The following is a 22,114-nucleotide window of genomic DNA, read 5'->3' on the forward strand; positions in this document are numbered from 1 at the left end:
TAGATCCCTTTAAAAATTGTATTTCTTTTAAACAATGTCTAAAAGTTCCATCAGACCTCTTCGTGGGTTATAATTACACCACTTAACTCCTATGTTGCTCAACATCGTTCGAAGGGATATGCTACATCCCTCAAAGACTTGAAAATCTCTAAGCGTTCTATGGATACTTTCCAGAATAACAGTTTGCCCTGATATAATTTTATTAAATTATGTTTAGATGGAAAAAACTAATCACTATTAATATGCATTTTATATATTTGATCTCTGATACAGCTAACATCAAGCTGATATTGATTCTTCACTCACTTCTTAAGAGGGCGATTCCTTTTCGATAAATACAAGATAATATTTTTGATTTTTTAACCGATTTCGGAAAAGGAGGAGGTTTTAGGTTCGGCAGTATATACTCGTATACTTTTTTAACGTATCTCCGCCGATTTCTCCGTCAATTGTGTACCAATGTATCTTTTCTGTACTTATGTACTATGTATCTATTCTCAGGCTTATTTCTCAAAAAGTAAATTACATAAAATGCAATTAAATATTTCAAATATATTTACCGAGTAAAAATTTCAGATAGTTCATTCTTTGACATGATTTTGTCGAAACTTATTTTATGTACTTTAAGCCATTCTTTAATTGCAGCCTTTGTTGGTGCACTTGTTGGGATTTTCCCCACCCGTTTACTATATATATGGTAGATATGGTGCATTGTACATAACAATAACTCATGGTTGCTCCAAGCACTTTAAAGCTAATTTTCAAACTACTGTAAAGACACGTTATCGTTCATTTCTTCATGGTAGTCACTCTTGGACTTAGAGAAACACCATTCCTGTTTCCAGCATGAATGTCTGCGAACAAAACTTTTGTTGCCTTTACACTATATTTATTATCATCTTGCAAGCAATGAGCAACCCCATGTACAACTCTGAAATATTCATGTCTCGTTTAAATATATAAATTGATATATTTCTTCCTTGATTTTGTTATATGTTTTTAAAAATTGTATTCTTTTAAAAGCAATATCTGGAAGATCCATTAAACCCTTTCGTAAGTTTTCTTTACACCGCTTAAATCCTATATTATCCAACAATGTATGAACGGATGTTCTGCATCTCTCAAATAAACACGGTTTCTTTTTGGCGAATTTAAGGTTATATGGTTTTTTATATTTTGAGATATTTTAGTGACCTTGTCCGTACTAATACAAAGTGCAGCAAAAATATTTTCAATAAAAACCGCAGCAATTTCAAATTTATTAAAACAACGTTTACCGGTTTATAACCCGTAATTATAATATTTTGAAGAATTTTCAGACGTTTGGCAAACGGACAACTTTTACAGGTTCATTCCGTTACATGTTCGAAATTTCCTACTAGCATTCTATCTCTTTTTAAATAGAATAAAATGACAAGGATGATATTGTCTGACTATTAAACGAATTTACAGCTTTAGACAGACACATACTAACACTCGTGTCACTGCTATTTTGAATTGACTATATATGAAGTTTGACAAACGGACGACTTTGACAGCCTCATTCCTTTACGCGTTCGAACTAGTCAGACAGCATTGTGTCTCTTTTTAACTAGAATAAAATGAAAAGGAAAATAATGTCTGATTCTAAAACGAACTTACAAATTAAACATCTTGATGACGCGTGTTCACTGTTATTTTGAATATACTATACGTAAGTATTACTAAATTAAAATATGATCATTTGTTCCGGATTATATACGGAATATAACTGAACATATGGCACCTATCGTTTACCTCCTTGGCAATATGTAAACAGATAAAACGCGCTTATAAAAATGTGTTTCTAACAGATTTCCATTTTGTCAATTATCGGTTTTTAATTTAGAGTCGGCGCTGTTTTACGACAGTCAACGGTAACGACGTTTTGTTTTTTAATATGCTAATTTCTACAGAGACTTTTCAATCGACTCGGCGGCGATGCGGGGTCGGGCATCGGCCGCGCGTTTAAATGGCCTTTCGCGGTAACGTCTCGCCACAGGTGACTGTGGTTGGTTTTCGGGCATCGTGCGTACGTCATTTCGTCTTCCCGGTGCGGAGCCAATCGTCTGATTGGACGTCGGTTGCGGGAGAATTGCGTTATTGATTTCTAAGCCGTTCTGACGTATTAAAGTTGATGAATATTTAAGTGAATATTGAATGTACATGGTGTATAACGGACTGGCGATAAGCAATCAACCAAGCCATCATCATTTTGACAGAGAACATTTAATGTTGTTTGTTAATAGGTGTTAATAGTAAAAACCATTGTTATACAAGATTTTGGTTTAAAACATATTAGTGCCATTACATGGCCATCTATTAACTACAGTGGGTGGCCAAATTATTATGAACTATATATAAATTTTTTTTATTATTTAATTATTACATTGTTACTAGTCGTTTCCGACTAACCTACAATTTATCTTTATGATAAATTAAATCTAAGTATAGGGGGACCTGTGGCATCCATCCCCATCTCTCTCTCTCTCTCTTTCTCCCCTAAACTTGTACTTCAATTGACTTGAAACTTTGGAAATGTACTCGAGAGAGCCATGATTATTAGATAAAAAATACAGTGTGTATATGTTATTAAAAATAGTTAATATATCCAGGGTTGGACAGTATTTGAATTACTTGTAATCCAAATATGATGGGATAGGACCCATCGGCCCTATCTCAGTTTCTGGTGAAATAATGTTTATACATGTTACTGCTGTATTTTTTATTATATGCACCAGAATACATAACACTATACAAAATCAGATGGTTTGATTATTTTCAGTGTGTGTCCTGTTCTAGTGATATCCAAAAGCTGCAATATTTCAATATTCTCATGAGAATGGAGTCTTTCCTCATGCCCCCTTGCAATTCTCTTGATTTCTTGACTGACTGTGGGTATCTGAAGATCTCGATGTAGATAATCAGTCCTATAGTATTTGGTGTCCTGTAGTATATATAGTGCACCCACAATACCTCTCAGGACTTTGTTCTGAAAAATTTGTATTTTATTTATGTTACTCTTTGCAGAACATCCCCATAATTGAACTCCGTATGTCCATATAGGTTTCAGTATTTGCTTATATAATAGCAATTTATTATGTACTGATAATTGTGATTTCCTTCCAATTAGCCAGTACATTTTCCAATATTTCAATTCCTGTTCTTTTCTTTTCTTCATTATATGTTCATTTCAGCATTGCAAGTATGGCATCAAGATTCCTTCCGAGTTATTTAGCGTTGTTGCTATATGGAATTGAAATATTATTTAATGTTATTGGTGCTTGTACAGTCTGTTTATAGGTGAACTGCAGATGTAACGATTTACTTTCATTAATTCTTATTTTCCAAGCTTGTGTTCAATTATTTATATTGTTACTTGCCTGTTGTAATTTTCGTGAGGCTTCTTCACTATTGTCTTCAATAGCTATAATCGCAGTATCATCAGCAAATGTAGCCATCGTAATATTCCCAATTTGTGGTATATCACAAGTGTAAAGTCGATAAAGCATTGGTCCCAGTATACTTCCTTGTGGTACACCTGCTTTAGCTTCTTTTATTGTAGAGTAAGCTTCTTCTTGTTTGACTCTAAACATTCTGGTTGTAATATAATGTACGATTTTAATATTTCGGTGTCTTATTTTGTTAGCATTTTCTGAAGTTTATGAACAAGACCTACATGCCAAACCTTATCGAAGGCTTGTCCTACATCTGAAGATATAGCTGGGCATACTTTTTTACTTTCGTAGGCTTTTTCAATAACGTCTATTATTCTGCAGAACTAGTCAATTGTTGAATTTTTATGAATATACCCAAACTGGTGTGTTGGAATTAGGTTTTTCCTCTCTATTTTTTCTCTATATAAGAGATCTCTTATATATTTTTATTTGTATCATAAAAACTATAAAACAAATGCAAAACAATTTTATAAACTCCGTTTTAGTAACTGTAATATTATTTAAAAAATTAACAGAATTACTTTTAATATTTAGGGACCCCATTAAAATCGACAACAATACCTGGGCTAGGAAGGATAAAGATAAAGCGGAAGTTTTCTCTAAACACTCAAAAACAGTATTTAATCCGTACTCGTCTGAAATATCCGCAACAGAAGAAAATGACATAGTTATCTTTCTTAACACTTCGTTTCAAACGAATCTGCCACATGAGTAATTTACTGTTAAAAAAGTAAAACAAACAATTGTTAAAGAAATCAATGCTAAAAATGCTCCTGGTTTTAACCTAGTTACTCGACGAGTCTTAAAAGAGCTCTGAAAGTGCATTAAATTAATAACATTTATATTTAATGCCATGCTAAGACCTAAATATTTTCCTGCCACTTGGAAAGTGGCTCAAATGATTATGATTCTTAAACCTGCGAAAAAAATCAGAAGACGTCTCTTCTTATCATCCCTTAAGCCTATTACCTGTGATTCCTAAACTATTCGAAAAACCGAAAAAAGCCGACCAAATAAAAACCACAGAACAAATACATAGATTAGTCAACCAAATTAACAAAAACATAAACGATAAAAAATATTTCTCCGCTGCATTTCTCGATATTTCTTAGACCTTCGATAAAGTGTGGCACACTGGACTGCATGTTAAATTGAAAAAGCTTTGCCCCGTACGCACTTTCAACTGCTGAAATCATATTTTCCAGACAGACATTTCATTGTCAACCAGGGTGACGAATACGCTGACATACACCCAATATATTAGCCACAAGAAAACAAGAAAAGTCCAACTTCATCTTAACAAAGTCGAATTGTGGTTGAAAACGTGGCGTATCAAAGTAAATGAGACAAAATCTACCCATGTGACATTCAAGCTTTGTAGAAGAACCTGTCCCTCAGCAAAAATTTAATAATCATGAGTAATCATTATATTTTGATCGATATTTGATATGGAAAAAACACATAGTGACAAAACGGAAACAGCTTGGGCTTAAACTAAACCAAACGTATTGGCAGATCGAGCTGTATAGGGCGGAAATCTAAATTACACTTAAATAATAGGGTTTTGCTGTAGGCCCATTTGGACCTATGGTATTGAACTATGGGGTACTACTAGTAAATCTAACATAGATATCCTCCAGACGTTCCAGAATCAAGTACAGCTTGTCATCGTCGATGCCCCGATATCAGGTGTCCGACAAACTGATAGAGCGCGATATCCCTTTAGAACCCATAGCAAGGGAGAGAGTCGGAGTGTTAGTGCGAAGTATGAAAGACTATTAGTGCATCCTAATGCACTCGCCGAAAAGTTAAATGTGCGCGAAGACAATTTAGTGTGTAGGCTTATATAGGTAATACTTATTGCCCACGGGCAGATTGTTGTTGTTCGAGGATTCGATTCCTTATTCAAAGAATACAAAAATAATTATTTACTTTTGTGACATTTACAAAAAATTAAATTACCAACAAAACAAATCTAAATTAATATAACATTTTGTTCAGCACCGACTTCGAAGCAGTCAGATGGTAGTGTAAATAGATAATTGTAAATAGATAAATAGGTTTAGGTAGGTATTAAGCTAAATTTTTTGTATATAGTAGAATATAAGATACATGCTGTAGATAGGTTGAAAAGGTTTTTACTTATTTTTGTTTAGTTATTACAACGATTATTATGTACATATTTTTCTAATTGTGTTAAAAATCAAAGTTTGATTGTTTTTTAATTTTTAGTGATTTACTTGTTTATTTTTTGAAGTCGGTTCAGTTTTCTGTTAAAAATATTTTATTAATATACTAAAGCAATATTCCAGATTCATCAAATACACTTTTTCGTAGATAAATTGCTAAGTAGGAGTAAGTAATATAACAAATATTATCTAAGTAATTTAATTGTTACTATGACATAATAAAGACAGCAAATAACAATGAAACTTGTTGCTGTAATACACGATTATATAATGTTTAACTCAATATATCTCTCTCAAGATATAATGCCTCGGTTCATCAACTAATTTTTTTAATACTCATTATTAATATTATATCAACAGTAAAGGTTATTTCTTTAAAATCAGCATAAAGATTGGTACGGATTTTTATATAGTGAAATAGACCAATACACTGAGCAAAACAACGCAAAACACCCAATTCCCTGAAAGTAGGGTATATTTTTAAATAAATCGATAAATGAGTGCCATATGGAGTATAACTTATACTCCGTGTATTATCCGAACCAAATGACCATATTGAGATAAATTAATAATTCAGGATTTATGTTATATATTGGAAGAGATTGAGAGATTTTGATACTTTATTATACATTTGTAACAAATTAACTAACCTTATTAACACTTACATCTGAAAATACTAAAAATGTGCAGCAAAATTACGTAAAATATAACTTATTGATATAAGACGCTCGTTTTAAATAACTATAATAAAAAAATCACACTTACGTAATACTACTAACCAAATCCCCTTCCCATAGTTCTAAAAAGGTCCTCCCATAGATATAATAATAATAACAGTGAACTTATAGCCGTTAAGAAATCATATCAACAAAACAAAGAAAATTGCTTGACCAAGAGTTCTTTCAACTAATATCCGATTTTAAATTTTATATTAGTTAAATACCTCACCTAAATTCAGATTGCTCTAAATTATATTACGATGTCTTCTTTTGTTTAAAGAAATGGGTGATAGAGCTCCATAAAAATTTGTGGAATTTTATAGTTTTACTGCTCCATCACATATCAACTGACAAGTTTGGTTTGAGCCACGCCGTGATGTATCTAAATGAATCTAAAAACAACATATTCGTAAACTCAGACTGAGAGCCTAAAGGACTTGTGGACTTGAAGTTAACGAATTAACAGTTAGAAAACAACAAATGTAACCTAAGAAAGTTACTAAATGAAAAAAAAACTATTATCTGAATTTACTGCAAATGGCATTGCATATTATAGTATTTTTTTACTTATCAATTAGAAGTAATTAGTAGTGTAGTAATAGTAGTAGTTAATAATTAATAAGAGCTAATTATTTAAGTAGATATCGTAATAAAATGTTATATTTTCTAAATGTATATAATATATTTTAGTTTAAAAGAAATATGTTATTTTTGTTGTATTTTTCAGTGTAGTTATTAATAGTTAGTTAACTTATAATAAATCTGCAATAAAATGTACAAAAATAATTATTATTTTAGATTTCTCCATATTTATAATAACGTATATTCTTAATTCTTTTAAATTATGATATATAGATATTTGACGAAACAACAAACTTGTAAAAGAGAAGAAACATATCTAGGAAAATTTTGTAATCTATTGTCGAGCAATATCTTCTAATATATGAGATAAAATTTAATTATTCCACTCTATATTAATTAAGATCTATTTTTTCTTTTTAGTAACTATAATAACATATAAATGTTGATTTTCATAAAAATAATAATGGGTGAATCAACAGCCGAGTAATACTGAATTAGATACAGATCAACAAAAAGCAATTGCTTGTCGGCGTCTAATAATATAATGAAGATCAACTAAATAAATAGCCAATAGTAATAAAAAGATACAGAAATGCTTTCTATATAGTAATTGATAAGAAACTAGCGGTTTTTATAAGAACCCCTTCTTAGCATCAAAAACTCATTTGAGAACCACTAGCGCCACCATCATTCGAAAGATATATACAACATCAAAAAGGAAATATCTTTAAATATTATTATTTACTTGTACCTAACTCCAGAATTTGCGAGTCAAATAAATTTTCCTAAAGCTATATAAAAAGGTTATGATACGGTCTTATCAAAAAGTTTCATATTATTCCGATGAACTCAATACCGAAAAGTATCATACAGTAAATTACCTTAATTATCCCTTCTCCGAACTATTTTATCCGCTTTTATCCTACTTAATAGCTCCGATTTTCATTTATTATATCCTCAATACTCTATATTTCAGTACCACAAACTTAAACTATATTATCCTGAAAGGTTCGACTGTTAAATCTTTTCCTTTACAGATTCGATCATATTCAATAATATTGTCTTCTTTAAACGATTTTATAAATAAAATTATCGTCTATATATCTGTTGACCAACTGCTAATTACATTTATTTTTTCTTATACATGTATTTCTTATTTTTAAATATATTCAAAATTAAAATTAAATATTATAGAGTGAAAAATTGGAGTAAACTTCTTCAACAAGAAAAATAGGATCAAAACCCCTCTAATGGCAATGCACTTATACCTCATTTTAGAATATTACAAGAAAACATTATGTTATGTAAACCATTCCAATAAATATTCTTGTTATATTCTATTTAATAAAATGTTGTTTAGTTTTTCTTATTCCTTGTGTTTTTATGATTCATTATTATTATTAAATGTATTATTATGTATGAAGAAGTTTTCTTCTAATTTTCTAAAATGATGTTTCATCTAGTCTTCTTCCGTTAACTAAGTTTTGTATCCAAAGATCACTTCTTAATACCTTAAAAGTATTAGACAGAAGCGTATTAAAAATTTCATAGAGTCACCAGATTACATTCACTGAAGCGTCTGAACCAATTAATGTGAAATTATTATTCACTTATAGCGATGGGATAAACTATAAATAATGGATTTTCTTATAAAACTTAAGAGATTTTATTGAATAACTATTAATATCAGGTCTATAGGTCTGAAGGTTCGTTACTTACTTGCTGATCGATGTCGCCAAATATAATTAGTATTAGTAATATAGATTTATTATTTTTCGAGTTGTAATAAACATTATGTTTATTAGAGGACTACGATTATTTGGGGCTAATTAGTAGATCATTAACTATAGGTCTCCGCGTATTCAAAATATATTATTTATAAAATTATTGACGAATTATATACAGTTCACAACTTTACTAATTTAGCATAATTTTAGATATAATGTTGCTACAGAAAAATATAGCACACTGAAGGTTTTATTACCATTTTTGATGACATTATTAATATTTATTAATAATCCTCCTATTAGTGGAAAATATATTATGAAATCTACATATATTAACCTATTCGAATATGAATGTTTTTTGTTTAAATGACGACAAGATCTCAAAACATTACACGAAATAAATTAGTTATGTTAAAAATAGAAAAAGCTTTATATATTTGACATTTATGTACAACAAAAACCAGGTGATGTTGGAGAAATAATAATGATAAATAAGCATACATTAGTATAATTTATTGACACAATCATTATTATTAAAATTTTGAATATAGATAACGTATACAGATTGCTATATGGTCATCATACGTCTACTTTTTACGGAGTTCACAATACATTAATAACATTTCGACAAATTTTCTTGCCGTACTCAACAATATCAAATGACAAGCAACGTTAACAACATTAAAGGAATGAATATCGTCATTATCATTAAATGTATATATCATTAATATGTTTGGTATATCTACTATACAATAGTAGATATTTGTATATATTGTATTATAGAATTAATTCCATATTTATTATATTTTTTATGTTAAATTAATTTTCATAATGCTTCTTGGAATCAGCGCCTTCTTCAGAACAAGATAGAAGGATGTCCTATATATAAATTATAGAAAGAATATCCTCAGTCTATACATTACATAATTTAGCTTTTAAGATGAGCAACATAATTTTAAGTGTATAACGAAAATATAGAGCTTAAAATATAGATATAGAGATTTACTTAACATACAGTTTAGATGATTTTACCTCCAGTTTACTATTTCTCAAACATAGTATAGACAATTCTTATTCAGATTTAGATATTTCAACATAAATTAATTGGACACCTAAAACTAAATTTGAAATAAAAAAAAAGAAAGAACTTTCTGTAGGAAAATAGAAGTTGTATTTTTTTAACTTCATTTTAGAATTCAAAACAACTATCGATTAATACGATATGTAATTATTTTAAAATATATATAAGAAATTTAATTTTTTATTTGAATATTTATCTTAAAATGTAGTCAGAGTTTTACGTAACCTAAAGTTTAGATGAGTTTAGTTTGTATTTACTATTCCAAATATTTTATAGTCAACTCTTTTTCAGATTAAGATATTTCAACATAATTTAAGTGGAATGTCTAAAGATAAACTTGAAATAAAAAAAAGGAAGAACATTCTATAGGAAAATAGAAGTCGTATTTTTTTTAACTTCTTTTGAGTGTTCAAAACTACTGCTGATTAATACGACATCTAATTATTCTACAATATATACAAGAAAGTCAATTTTAATATTCCAATATAAACACAAAAACAATAGAGATATCAACAGGCACATAAGAACGAAACCTCTAAATCAGAACAGGATGAACTTGGTCGAAGACGAAAAATGTAAAGCGCGATTCGAGATTCGATCCGAAAGAGAAAAAAAACAATCGACTGTCGATCGTCCCATGACACCGGCCCATCGCCGACTATCGAACCCGCTCGGAAAAAATCAGCCGACCCCCTAGCCGTCGCAGTCCCCTCCCACTACCCCCTACTCACCAATCACACCCCTCCTTCTGTCCCCACCCAGACGGTGCTATACCGTCTTGTGATCGTCTACTCGTCGTCCCCTCTATCAAAAGTTCGGCTCGTAGCATCCTTTTGGGTATCTTGACTCACTCCTTGTCCGAACTTCGGTCGTAACAGGCTCAGCTGAGAGTCGACAAGGTTGAAAAACAATTGACTGTGTGGTAGTAGTAGTAGTATTCGTTGTGGTATACCAAAACAACGGGGGAAAAAAACGCGCAAATAAACGACGGTGTACGGTTCTTAGTCGTTGTCTGACGGGCGCTGGAGAGCGATCATTGTCGGTGGTGTCGAAGGATTGGAAGTGTTAAGTCTCCGATTTGGTGACTACGGATCCACGTTGTGCTCATGCGGAAGTGATCAGTGACTGTCAACGATTCAGGCATTCGAGGCAAACAGCAGTGCTTTGTTTCTGTTAATTGTGCGAATCAGATTATATCAATTCTAACAAAATCTCAAAACAAGGTAAGTGATAAGGGTGAGGAGGGATATCAATAGGCGATAAAGACGCGAAACCGCATTCGTCAATATGACACTCGCAGTATCATCAAATTATCGCGGAATCTAAACAGTTCGGATTTTGGTCTCATCGATTTTGAAAATTAATCAAACAACATGCTGGTCAACAGTAACAATCATTAAGCAAAACGCTTAACTTACTTATTTCGAACATTTGTTTCCATTTCTTCAACAATATTAACACTCAATGTTTTGAACTAATCTTGATCAGCCTGAACGTATTTTTGTGACATAAAATCTTGCAAACAATTAATAGCCGTGTATCCATTTTATCGAAATCAGATTATTTCATTAATAAGACAAAAAAACGGGCGGAGATCCGAACAGTCAATGAGACACGAAACCCCAACCCCCCGAACGGATTTTTTTCTAACTCAATAGTTTAAATTATGCTAAGTTACAATAATTAACATCTCCGATATCTTGTAATCCGAGTCGAAAAGTTCACGACGAAATTGGCCCAGTAAAAGTGTTAACTTTAATGAGAAAACAGTTGTTTTTCGTGGCGTAATTATCTCGACGATTCAAAACAAATTGTGTGCCGAAGCAATTTTCGAAATTAGTGCCCGTTTAAGAAGAGGTAGCTTCCAGGTCGATTATGGAGATCGGTTTGAGGCCGCGACTTCGCCGGGTTACGGTTATCTGAGGGATATATCGGAGGAATCGGTTTTGGTCTATTCGAACGAGAAGTTTGGCGGTTGCGGTTAAAACGGAAGCCGTGAAATGTTATTAGCGTGCAACGGTAGCCGTAGATTATAAAAGAATGGAGTAGTTTACGGTATTCATAGATAATAGATATATTAAAATTAACTTATTCCTGCACTATTATTAACCATTGTTTATTAGCAGAAAGGTTTTTATTACCTTTAATACCATTGGCCATCTAATCACCAAGTAATTCTTGAAATTGTTCGATAATCAATATATCAAAAAAGTAGGAATCATTTTTATTGATCTTCTATTGCAATAGTGATATGTTCACCTGTAGACTATCCCTAAAGACAATAAATAAAAATAAAAGAAGAAACTAAAAAGATAAAACCAATTGCAATAAAATAACTTATTAATAGAGTTTGAAAAGAGACAAAATATATAAAAGTATCTACAGTAATAAGTGATTGAAATTAATATTATTTGAATCATCACATAACATTTTAGTTAGTGTTAAGTATTGTCGAAGAAATAAACCATATTATTAAAACAAGAGAACAGGTTAATTGAAAAGTCTCCAGCCTGACACATAGATGGCGCTACTAGAATTAAATCCATGTTTTTAGTTAGCCCTAACCCTCAAAATATGTGAGTGTAACAGTTGTCGGATCAGTAGTTTTTGATTTATAGCATTTTAAGTAAAGCAACTTTTGTTATTGTGAAAAAATGGATTAAAAGAATTTCGTCTGTTGATAAAATATTGGTTTTTGAATGGAAAACATACAGCTAAAGCAAAAACTTGGTTTGATGCCGAATTTTGGGACACTGCCCCAGGAAAATGAAAATATATGCTAAGTTTAGAGGTGGTGAAATGAGCATCGAAGACGATGAACGCAGTGGACGCCCAAAAGAGGTTGTTACCGACGAAAACATTTAAAAAATCCTCAAAATGATTTTGAATGACCCTAAATTGAATCTGAATGAAATAGCAGACACTCTAAAGATATCAACTGAACGTGTACATCATAACATTTGCGAATATTTGTGTATGAGAAAGCCCCGTGCAAAGTGGGTGCCGCGCGAGCTCACTTTTGATCAAAAACAAAGACGAGTTGGTGATGATCGAGCGTAATAAACCTTTAAAAAATACTTGCGTCAATATGTGACAGTGAATGAAACATCCATCATTTCATTCTGAAGTCCAATCGACAGTCATCCGAGTGGAGTGCACACGATGAATCTGCTCCAAAGCGTGGGAAAACGCAACAGTCGGCTGGCAAGTTTATGGCGTCAGCGACTATTACATAGCATTATTGTACCGTTTGAAGGACAAAATCGCCGAAAAACGATCGCATTTGAAGAAAAAGAATGTGCTGCTTTACCAAAACAATGCACCCTGTCACAAGTCAGTGAAAAATATGGCAAAAGTCCATGAACTGGGCTGCGAATTGCATCCTCATCCACTATATTCTCCATATCTGGCACCGGGTGACTATTTCCTGTTCTCAGATCTTAAAAGAATGCTCGCTGAGATGAAATTTTCGTCGAATGAAAAGGTGATCGCCGAAACTGAGGTCTATTTTGGAGCAAAGGTCAAATCGTACTACAAAAACGGTATCGACAAGTTAGAGGGTCGCCAAAATTAGTATATCACCCTTGAAGGGAATTATGTTGAATAAAAAAAAACTAAATTTATACACTATGGTAGGCCGGGGACTTTTCAATTGACCTGTTACAAATATTCATTACTAAATTCGACTTTATTGTTTCGACATCATATGAAATTAATATATTAAAATCAATTTTCTTAACATTTCTGTTACAAAAAATCTTAAAATATTTACAAAAATGCTTCTTTAGTAAATATCACAAATCAATATACGATAAAATAGAACCACAAAGAAAACCCACAGAAAATATCTGAATGACTAGCACTTTTGTACTGCTGTGAACTAGCTGTGGTTAAAATACTAACATAAGAATTGTCATAAAACATCTCTATTAAATAAAATCATAGATCACAACGCTCTTTACCGAAAGATGAGTCTTTATATAAGAACATTCTAATCAGTGAAAGCTATTTATTGCCGTATAGTTTTAATTACCATTCTTCGGAAGAAGAATAATAGAGGTTATAAAACCAATTGTGTCCATATTACATCGTTTTTCCCCGCAAGTCAATCTCTTCCAGGAATAATCCTCGCGAAACCGCAACAATTTGGCGACGGAAATTCTTAAAAACGCGCGTGTATGAACCATATTGGATCTCCGCAAGTATTTTTAACGTTTTTATTCTCGAAAACGGCCTCATTTCGTCATGGTTATTTCCAGGATGATGCACGATCGCGATCAACAGGTTGCATACTATTTCTAAATCGGTTTTCAGGAAAACGGTCAGATTCGGAATGATACAGAACGGTAATTTATAGAATAAATACCAGCACAATTGTTGTTTCCGAGAATATATGTTATGTATATCAACTATAAATTGATTCTCAGACACATTTCTTCTGGTCAAGGTTTGTTTGGCGAAAAACTACATACATCATTATTTTTCAGAGTATTGTGCATCAGCAATCACTATTTATTCTCATTTTTAATTTTATATCGAAATAGCAACTTATATTTCGAAAAAACCTACATTAATTTCAGATTTCAAATACTAACAAGAAGTTATCAATATCAAAGCCTGATAAATACAATATTTGAAATCAAAAATGAAAACATCAAGAAAGACCAATTCTGATACTATAGTAGCAAGGTTTGTTTGACGAGAAACTAGACATCATAATTTTTCAGGGTATTATACATCTGTAGTCACTATTTTTAAGCAATGTAATATATATGATGCATAAACCATATTAATTTCATATATCACGTTTCTCAGGTTATCAGAAGAATTTATAGTACAGCCTGATAACAACAATCTTTGAAATGGTTCTTCCTATCAACTGTATAGAAAATAATGAATCAAAAAGCCAAAATCATTTTTATTGATGTATATCTTGTACCACTGTGTCAGTAGTTAGTAATTTAACATATTCCTAGCTATGGAAATTCGTGTTGTTTATGTCATAGACTACTCATAACAACAATAAATAATAAAAAGTGGAGAACCTAAAAAGATTAAAGCATGGCAACTCAATACCTTATTAATATAGTTACAAAAAGAACAAAATATATGAAGGTATCTACAATTATAATTGATTGAATTGAATATTACCGGAATAAGGAATTGCAAAGTTATAATAGACTCCGAGTAAATTTTATTATTTAACAATACGTTCGTTATTGTATAATGAAAGATTTTATAACATACGTAGTAAAAAAATACTGATTATTTGATACCAAACACTTATTTTACATGGATTTTCTTTGAATAATATTTTCATAATTATAAATGCGTAACTTATTTGAATTATTCTATGCTAATTCAATTAAAAGATGCTTTAAGAGTTTACTTAATTTCAATAACATCTCAACTAACTCTGTGTAAAACATGATGTGTATATATAAACAATAACATATACAATTTCGCTGTTCACAAACGTTTATAGTAATTTGACCTACTTTTTCACCTATAACACAATTAACATACCAATCAAAATACTACTAGTTTTAATTCATTTAATTAACTAGATTTACTACATCACAAATAATGGAAATACTGATAACAAAATCTTAATAAACAACAATCTAATATATTAAAAATCTTTATTATCACATGTACAAGTGCACAGGAGGAGGTGTACAAGAACTTCAAGGTTAACAATATTCAGAATAGGGAAATATTTGGATTCGTAAAACACAGTTTCATTCAGATTCAAGAATTTAATTTTTATATAATGCCATATCTGATGAAATCACAACTAAAACAGACTTGTTATTTGATGTTAAACATCCCAATTACGAGAACGTATGCTTCAATCAGTTGTATCACTGAGTTTTAAAATTATTGGTGTAGCTACTCCCGTTGATATCGATTTTTTTAAATCTTTTTCAGTGACATTTTGTCTAAAAAGTACCAGGAATTGGTCAGTATCGTCTCTAAATTAGTCTCCTTCCCAAGAAATTTTTATCTTATTCCAACCAGTAATCCAATTGATTTATTTCAACTTTCTTTCTTCTATTAACTTCGAAGTGGTAAGTGGAGTTTTGCGAAAAGAAAGAAGTATTCTGGTGCAATATCTGGTAAATGGGGCGGTTTCTCGATGATATTTTTTCGATTTTTAGAGAGAATAGACTACGTTGGATAGAGTTGTATCAATTAATCGACAAAAATCTTATTGTTATCTGTTCTCTATGCTTTCAATAAACATTAGTACTTAATTATGTAGATTATGTCCTGATGAATATTGGGAATTAACATCAGTATGTTATCTTATTGTTAGCCAAAGTATTTTTCACAATCATATTCAATGTTTCGTTGAAAAAGCAGTGAAGATACTTTTTTGACAAAACACTGACTTCAACAATACAAATTAAAATCATTTGAAGTCGCAATGTTGTGATTCAGATCTTGCTACACGCAGACGGTCCATTTTCACTTCTTCCTCTTCTTCACCCGTTCGTTTTCTTCGGCCACAATTTTATAATTGCATCAAATTGAAAATGTCAATAGGTCTATTTGAACTGTACGAAAGCGGCAACTTTCGAAACGACGCGGCCTCAGTTTTAATTTAGTTTTATGTTTGTCGACTTGATGTGGTGCTAAATAAGTTCTGCCCGATGTTATAGGTCAGGTCCGATCGTTATTCCGACTTTCTTAAATCATAAGAAACATCCTCGGCAGAAGTGCTGAGACGTACGACCGGTACGGTTAATTTAATTTTCCGTTAAATTTCGTCGCATTCGCCATTACGTTTGCGCGGCGCTTCCACCATTCGCTTGAACTTTCCATTTTTTTTTCTTTCCCCGTACGTTATCACCTCGTGGGAACGTCGGCGTAATCCGGCGCAGCGCGTTTTACTTTCTAAGCGATGTTTGCTCATCTAATTCTGAAATTGCTCCACAACCGAAAAGACGCTAATATGTATTCCAAACCCAGTCTATTTTCGTAGCACACTTTTATTTTAAAACGACGCTGTTAACCGCTTTTCGGTCCTGTTTGCTCTTCGTGTTAGCGACGATGGTATTTTTTGCGGATGGTCGTCGGCAACGGTCTGGTTTTAATTGTTTTTCTCGACTGTCATCGTTCTAAGTATCATCTTTCGTGAGGTCCCATGGTTATGTCGAAACAATAAGGTCGCCAAGACTGTAACTAAATGATGGAAAAGCATCATTATCATCATCATTATGTGACCAGTCAGCGACGATATTCTATTCGAGATAATGAATTCTTCCATAGGAGAAACGTATATATTAAAAAATATGTAAGTCCGTTTCGAAAATAATATCGTTTTTCTTCTGTAAAACGAGAATTACATTGAATTTTTTACCAGTTTATGAGCAATACCCATGATTTTCCCCTTATCTCCCAAAAAAGCAGCCACTAACACAGTCTTGATCGATTTCTGAACACTAACTTTTTCTGGAGCCTAAAAACCTTGTTCACTCCATAATGTCTTGTTTTGATTCCAGATCATGGTAATGAACCCCAGACTAATCTATATTGACGAAATAATCTATAAAATCATTTTAATCGATTCTACAATCACATTGAATATTGTTTCATATTATTGATAACAGATTCTACACCAGAAATTCTTATTCCTATTAAAGAATATACTTTGATCATTCTATGAGTCTTCATCACTTTAAAAATCATCTATCATTATCAACATCATCATCATCTTCCAATCATGGTAACTCCAAACTCATCTATACTGATAATATAATATATAAAGTCATTTTAATGCATTTTAAAGTTCCACTCAATATGCTTTTATGAAATTCGTATTTTTATGAAAGAAGACTTGTAAAATTGGCGTCGAATAGTATTATAATATTTGTACGTTTCCTAAATCGTGTGGTATATGCTTTGATCATTCTATGAATCTTCATCACTTATACTTCTTCAAAAATCATCTATCATTATCACCATCATAATCATCTTCGAAACTAATCTACTGGTCAATTCTTTTGTTTTGTAACTTATCAAGTTTTTATGGTTAATGGTTTCATCACACGGTGTTGCTGAAAGATTTGCAATTTGGTTTGTAAATTGGCATTTATATTTTCAACTCAAATATAGAAAGGGCTATTGGTTGAAAAGCATAGTTGACATTCCTAATCACACAAGATAATTTATTTGAAGTCATTAGTATTATCCTTTTGGGTTTCTGATTCGCTTGTAACTTTGTTAAAATATTAACAATGTTTCCCAAAACTCTATTAAGTAATGTTGGAAACTATCCAGCTAACAGTTTAATAAATCCAAGACTTTTAACACAACTTCTTATGCAATATGTGATGAAAATGTTACCAGTAATTATACTTTTTTGATATAAAATTCTTAACTAAGGAAATGTTTAAACGTCTCATCGCCTAAGAGACAATATTTGCTTTTTAATTTGCTACAGTTATCATGTGTCATATTTATTTCAAATATGATATTGAGAAAATATGTAAAAGATTATCCATTTGGGTTTAGGATTCGCTTGTATCTTTGTCAAAATGATAACAATTTTTTCCAAAAATGTATTAACTCATATTGGATACTGTCCAGCTAACAGCTTGGTTTGGTTTGGGTTGGTTGGAATCTTAATTGAAACCAAGATGTTTAACACAACTTCTTAAGCATTATATGATGAAAATGTTACCAGTAACCATACTTTTTTGATATAAAACTCTGAGCCAAGAAAATGTTTAAAGTCTCATCTGCTAAGAAACAATATTTGTTTTCTTGGTTTCCTACAGTTATCATGAGGCATATTTGGTTGAAATATGATATTGAAAAAAATGCTTTTAAAGAGTGAACAAAATTATTAATCATAAAACATTTGTTAAATATTCTTCTTTTATAAATACGAGTAAGTTGGAGGAAATAATATCTTCTTATGTAAAATTATCGCAGAATACCTTCTTAAAATAATGTGGTATTTAATTACTACGTATTTAAAAAAAACTAATAAGCAGCGGACGATTTAGTAACGAACCGCATTGAGATGTAGAAAAAAGCTTGGCAAAAATTACCGAAAGAGAAAAAAAAGAGATAGGAACTAAGAGGTCATCATAGAAAGCTGGCAGTGGAGAATCGCCTCCCATAAATGTCCGCCATAAAATTTATGTATTATTTTGTTATATTTTATTAGTATAAGCATTAAATATCTTTTCAGTCCGTCCGAGTCTATCTCTCCCTGCGCTCTCGTGTGTGTGTGTGTGAGTGAGTGTGTACCGTTTTTTTCTCTCTCGTTCTTTCTTCTTCGTCTTCTTCGTCCTCTTCGTTCGTCTTTCTCGGGCATTAGCACACAAAATTTACTGTGGCCATTAAAATCGCTGCTTTTGTAAAGCAACTGTGCTTAAAGACGATTTTCATAGTCGGGTCGATTTTATACATCGTTCTTCCTTATTGGCGGATGATACATTGTAGCAATTTCGTCTCTCATTCCGTCAGGTTTTCGCACACGAAAGTAGAAAGCGAAAACCTTTTTCGCATTAGGTTTTCTGGCTTTATTTGTCGTCATAAATTATTAGAAATGACAACGTAATATATCTGTTCAAAAATGAGAATGATATACTTCGCTAAAACATAAACCAATTAATGAGATTCTTTTCAAACTACTAAAAATCATCTCAGAAAACTTTCCCTGAGAACTTATAACTGTTATAGCTTGCAAAAAATACATAGCAATACCAAATCACAAAATAGTTAATACAATATTTATACGAAATCACTTCTAATTTCACTTTTAGTGTTTTTATTTTTTTAAACTATTACAATTTTTTTTAAAATTATCTGTGATAGTTATATAAAGATTCCCTTAAAAGTATTTTCATTTATATACAATATTTGGATACAAGATATACAGAAATAAATAAACATCTGGAACAAGATACAGAACAGTTATATAAGTATTAAATTTTGTCACAAACTTTTTATTTGTAACTTTATTTTGTCGTCCATTGAAAAACCTTTCAAGGTATTAGTTATTTTATTGGGAACAGTAACAACATTCACTTAAAACAAATAGAAATCTTTAAAATATAGCTAAAATGCTAATAAAAATTGAAGATACATAAAATAAGAACAAATAAAAAGCTAGAACAAGGCATAGAACTCTTGTTTAGAAAGGATATTAACATTAAAAATAGAAATAAAAAGTATACCACTTAGTAGTACAAAATAATTACTGGATAAATAGTACGAGGGTTTTATAAAGCCCAATCTTTATATTTCATAAAGATTTTCTGGGTTTATGACACCATGTACTTTATTAATTTTTTTCTTTATTAATAAAATACAAAATTGTTGCTCCGAAAATAAGAGATTGGAATTTAAGACAAATATTTGGAAACATTTTAGTGTCATATTAGTGAAATTAGTAAATGAAATTCAGTATTTATTAATAAAATACAGCGTTCATTAAAATATAATGAAATATTTCAAATTTTGCTAGTGATAAGACCACTCTCAATTTGAATTGATTCGCATTAAGTTTAAACTCTCCATTTTGTGATCTAGACGACCTTAATGGATCCTTCACCAAAATGTGGTAAATGACGGCATCACAATATAACTTGATTTATTGTTTATTAATGGCATGCAGGATTCGACAGGAGCAAGACTCCAGCCCCAATTAGCATTGAAATTTTAGTTTAAACTTTCCGTTTTTGTGTACAAAATTATTTTAATGAATCCTTCACCAAAACGTGGTAAATGATGTATCACAATTTACTTTAAAGTATTGTTTATTAATAACGTAACCAGTCGAGTCCCAAATTATATTGAAATTTAAGCTTGAACTATCTTTTTCTTGTGTACTAAATTCTTTTAATACTCCTCCACCAAAACGTAGTAAATGACGATATGAAATTTAACGTCAGAGGACCGTCGAATATCCGACGCCGTCGCGCCAATTTCCAGTTAATCATCGCGCAATCGGCCCGATCGCCGGCCGCTCTCAAAGAGATCCAGATCAAAATATCGAATACACTTTGATTGATGGTTTGGGATCCGAGGCAGCGGCTAAATGCTGCCTTCCACGACGCGTCAAACCTCAATTCAACACCTCCGATGGCCGATCTGGTTCCCAGATAGTACAACATTTCATCTCGGCTCGGTATCGGCTCTCATTACGTGGTAGGTGGGTACCCATTTTGCGGTTAGGGTACTGCAGCACGGTGTACTTAACGGACACGATAACGTTATTTTTTTTTCTTTTTGAAGATATATCTTATTGAAATAGAGCTTATTTTTCACTAATAATGTTAACTAACCAATACAGTTTATTGGTTTATTGGTTTATGGAACTGTCAGCAATATTGTCATCTATATGTTTAATCGAAGACTTATTTTATTATGGTGTCATATCTTATATACTATATTCATATCAAATATATAAATCAAACAATGAAATGATTATAGAGAACAACACTCTTTGATGGATAGAGAAAAGGAATTCTGAAAATGATTATGATAATTAAGCTTCTAGAGTATATCCAAGAAAGCAGTAAAATCACTTCAAAAGGTCGCAATGTTGACACATCAATTTTGATTTTTAGATTATTTTGACCTCGATAAAAACAATTTTATCAAATATAATTCACTTTAACATTGTAATAAATCTAATTCATATATTTTTGAAGGAACTAAACTACAAATAATGATATAGCAACAATAGTTTGTAGATTAGGATTGGTTTATCATGTTTACATTAAACTCTTTTCCAGACCACCTATGAGGTAGAATCACCTGGAGGCCTAATCCATAATTTACTTTCATTATAGAGCATTTTTACCTTTTAAGTTTAGTTCTTGTTCCCTTCTTTGCTGGGTTTCCTTGTCAACACATTTTGATATTGCTATATTTCTCTTTAGTTTGTTCTGTTACTACCTGTGTATATTTTTCTTGATAAAACTAAATTTAACACTGCATTCTCCCTAATGCATTTATTATATCGGCAGGAAAGTATTCATTATCTCCTCATACATTATGAGTTTTTGAATTTTATAGGCTGATTAGGTTACATGTTCGGATGTATCGGTCAGTATTGTTCTCTTTTTCACTAGCTTTTTGAGTGAAATTAAATGTGAAGGAAATATAAGGTTTCATTTTAAAACAAATTCACAAACAGCAATAAGCAATATATTAGACATCATGATAACGTGAGGTCACATTTATTTTGGATTGACCAATTTATGTAGAACAAAGGAAATGAGGTTTTACCACATCGACCAATAGTTCAGGAATTATTTCATGTTAGTATTATTTATTTTGGCCTTTTTCTAATCTTTTGGAGTAGTTATATTTT

The 22,114-nt window shown here is 31.3% G+C and overlaps 1 protein-coding gene across 5 annotated transcripts in view; it reads left to right on the forward strand.

The window, feature by feature from the left end:
- Nucleotides 1-22,114, forward strand: part of Kni (knirps) — a 902,599-nt gene that overhangs the window by 861,650 nt on the left and 18,835 nt on the right. The window contains exon 1 of one of the 5 annotated variants that reach the window (XM_076415611.1): nt 10,609-10,997. The exons of 3 other annotated variants lie outside the window; for them this stretch is intronic. The gene's annotated coding sequence lies outside the window, so the exon portion shown is untranslated. Of the gene's footprint in view, nt 1-10,608; nt 10,998-22,114 lie in introns of those variants that run through there. One more of the 5 variants, XM_076415608.1, reaches the window with a different exon arrangement.

Source organism: Rhynchophorus ferrugineus, unplaced genomic scaffold (assembly GCF_030347505.1).
Source record: "Rhynchophorus ferrugineus isolate W39M unplaced genomic scaffold, kcgeb_rfMv2 rfM10, whole genome shotgun sequence".
NCBI lineage: Eukaryota > Metazoa > Arthropoda > Insecta > Coleoptera > Curculionidae > Rhynchophorus > Rhynchophorus ferrugineus.